Below are 3,774 nucleotides of genomic sequence, written 5' to 3' on the forward strand. Positions count from 1 at the left end.
AACTTCGTTACTGCTGAAGTAACGATAATTGAGAATGGACCCCCGTGTCGCCGATTAGCGATTTTGCACTGTTTTGCAACGATGCAAAATCGCTTATCGGTGTCACACGCAACGGCATCGCTAATGCGGCCGGATGTGCGTCACAAAATCCGTGACCTCAACGACTCCGCATTAGCGATGTCGTAGCGTGTAAAGCCCGCTTTAGAGTCTCCCTTCAACCTTAAAAACTATGATAGAAAAAAACCAAGGAGAAAAATTGTAGGAAAAATACCCTGACTATAAATAAATAAAATGCAAGTGCTTAATAACAGGGTACTTAGTATATACATTTTTGCAAAAAGGTAAGAAGCTGTCTCACCTCGTCACGGTGTACCCATCTGAGACAGTCCCTAACCTACTAAAGTTAAAAACATATTCTGTACCTGACTTGTGTCATGTCCAAAACTTCAATATGAATGGTAAAGTGGTCAGCTGGGTCCCAGATTAAATACACAGCAAAAAGTGAGACGCAGGTAATTGTTCAGCCTCAGTATCAGGAGGGCTGCACCCCCAACTTGCATTAGACCAAGATAACAGACAAAAAACACAAAAAAACTGAGCTGTGTTTTTTTTGTGTTTTTTGTGTTGTGTTTTTTGTGCTTAAAAACTATGATGATGACTATGATGATGATACAAAAAAAGGTCTCATGGATTTAGATGGTATCAGTCTCGTGCTCTAGGACATTACAGAGCGCTGGCTTGTTGCCATTTTTGTAGGTTATATACATAGGAACTCCTAAATATTTTTACGCACTTCCCCTTTAAGAGGCACTGTGTTGCGGTACAATCAGCCGGAGATCCAGGATATAAATCTGCGGTTTTACCACTCGTCTTCTCGACATTTCCAGGTAATGTGGAATTACTAATGGGTCTGTAATGTTGTGATTCACGGCGTTGTTGTGGTGGAGCGGTGTCATTCCCCAGCACGCCGGCTCTGACACATGGATCTACCTGAGCAGGTAACGTCATCCGTCATACCGGGAGGTGGAGCTGAGAGTGGACGTCTCTCCATGACTGCTGATGATGGGGGACGTCATCTGTGTGCCGCCCGGTGGATCAGGGCCTGGTATTCACCGCACCTTCAGGCTACAGCCATAGGGCGGCATGAAGATGGCGATGATGATATTTATTTTACTCACTAAGGCCCCTTTCACACGTCAGTGATTCTGGGACGTTTGTGGTTTTTTTTAAACGTACCAGAATCACTGACATACGCAGACCCATTATAATGAATGGGTCTGCTCACACGTCAGTGATTTGTCACTGCACGTGTCTCCGTGCGGCGTACCCGCGTGTGCGTGATTGCTGCACGGAGACATGTCCATTTTTTTCTGGCATCACTGATGTTCCACGGACCACGCAGTGAATCACGTGCCAGAAAAAAACGTGCACTTAAAATAATAACCATTTTAACTCACCCGGCGTCCAGCGATGTCCTCTGCAGCCCGTGCAGCTTGCTGCTTCTAAGCCGGCTGATTACTGTCGCGCATATTCATTATGTGCGACACAGCCTTCCCGGAAGCAGCTGCTGCGGGGGTCAGCACCAGCCGGATGCTGCACCGCGAGAGGATTCAGCACCATGGAGAGCGGGAGCGGGCACAGGTGAGTTGATTTCTAAGTGCAATCACGGGCCACGGATAACGGAGCCCGAATTGCACTTTGACAACCCACGTGTGCCGTGATTCACGGCACACGCAGGGACATGTGCGTGTTTTACACGCCAGTGAAAAACGTCACTGTTTTTCACTGACGTGTGAAACGGGCCTTATATAGCGCCATTAATTCCACAGCGATTTACAGACGTGATCGTCACTATCACCATCGGGGCTCACAATCTACATTCCCTATTAGTCTTTGGAGTGTGAGACAAAACTGGAGAACTTGGAGGAAACACATGAAAACACGGGGAGAACGTACAGACTACTTTCAGATGTCATCCTTGGTGGGATTTGAACCCGGGACCTCAGTGCTGCAGAGCTGAGGAGTGATGTACTGCAGGATGGGCTGAGGAGTGATGTACTGCAGGATGGGCTGAGGAGTGATGTACTGCAGGATGGGCTGAGGAGTGATGTACTGCAGGATGGGCTGAGGAGTGATGTACTGCAGGATGGGCTGAGGAGTGATGTACTGCAGGATGGGCTGAGGAGTGATGTACTGCAGGATGGGGATGAACACTAGTAACCCACAAGGAATTACAAGGATGCTATACCGTCAATAAAAATCTCTTTATTATTCTTTTTATCATAAAAACACACAATAATCAGAATATTCGCACAGCAACCAATCAGGGAAGTGGAATTCACAATTACAACCCTCCTAGGTTGGGGATGGGGAGTGATGTTCTGCAGGATGGGCTGAGGAGTGCTGTACTGCAGGACGGGCTGAGGAGTGATGTACTGCAGGATGGGCTGAGGAGTGATGTTCTGCAGGATGGGCTGAGGAGTGATGTTCTGCAGGATGGGGCTGAGCAGTGATGTACTGCAGGATGGGCTGAGGAGTGATGTACTGCAGGATGAGCTGAGGAGTGATGTTCTGCAGGATGGGCTGAGGAGTGATGTACTGTAGGATGGGCTGAGGAGTGATGTACTGTGATCAAAGGATCTAAAAATCCGCTCCTGAGAGCCTAACAGCCATTATACTTCATAAAGGAACAGGACGATGGACCGAGCTACGCAAGCAAGAAAGAAGAAAGAGGAGCCCTTGGAAAAGAAACCGTGGAGTCCCTGGATTATACACCGTGGAGCCCCTGGATTATACACCGTGGAGTCCCTGGATTATACACCGTGGAGTCCCTGGATTATACACCGTGGAGTCCCTGGATTATACACCGTGGAGTCCCTGGATTATACACCGTGGAGTCCCTGGATTATACACCGTGGAGTCCCTGGATTATACACCGTGGAGTCCCTGGATTATACACCGTGGAGTCCCTGGATTATACACCGTGGAGTCCCTGGATTATACACCGTGGAGCCCCTGGATTATACATCGTGGAGCCCCTGGATGGAGTCCCTGGATTATACACCGTGGAGCCCCTAGATTATACACCGTGGAGCCCTTGGATTATACACCATGGAGCCCCTGGATGGAGTCCCTGGATTATACACCGTGGAGTCCCTGGATTATACACTGTGGAGCCCTGCGCCTTTACTGCCTTTTTGGATAGTAACCAGGATAGGAACGCCCCACAACGCAGGACCGGGAGCATCGTGAGAACCTGGTGACCGTATCACTGCTCGTTATCCGCTAATGTCATGTAAACCTTTGCTGGGCAATTTATCAAGGCTGGGGCTTTTCTGCGCCGACCTTCATGACGCGCCCCCTGGAGTAAGATCTGTCAGGGATATTTTACACCACTTTTGTGCCCTTTATTATACTGAGCTCTGCTCACTTTTTATTTAAAAAGATGAAAGAGCCGGTGTAAAAAGGTGAAAAGTGATCACATGTAAGGTGTGCGGGACGTTTTCAGGATTTCAGACAGTTTTACAACCCTTTTCTGGTGCTGGTCCCCCTGACCTAAAATCGTCAGCCTCATAAAGTGTATCGTATATGGAGATGTCGAGTTCTGGTCAGGGTTGTGTCCAAGAGGCCACGAAAGAAGAAACTAATTATAATTAATGTGATAAGTTGTTAATTTGTACAGATTTGTGTTAGTATTGATAGTTGGGGTTTATTTCAGTTAGGGTTGTTTTGGCCTCACTAGCCTCAAGCTCGCTCCTCCGGCCAGCAGCTACT

This window comes from Anomaloglossus baeobatrachus, chromosome 7, assembly GCF_048569485.1.
Source record: "Anomaloglossus baeobatrachus isolate aAnoBae1 chromosome 7, aAnoBae1.hap1, whole genome shotgun sequence".
Classification (NCBI taxonomy): domain Eukaryota; kingdom Metazoa; phylum Chordata; class Amphibia; order Anura; family Aromobatidae; genus Anomaloglossus; species Anomaloglossus baeobatrachus.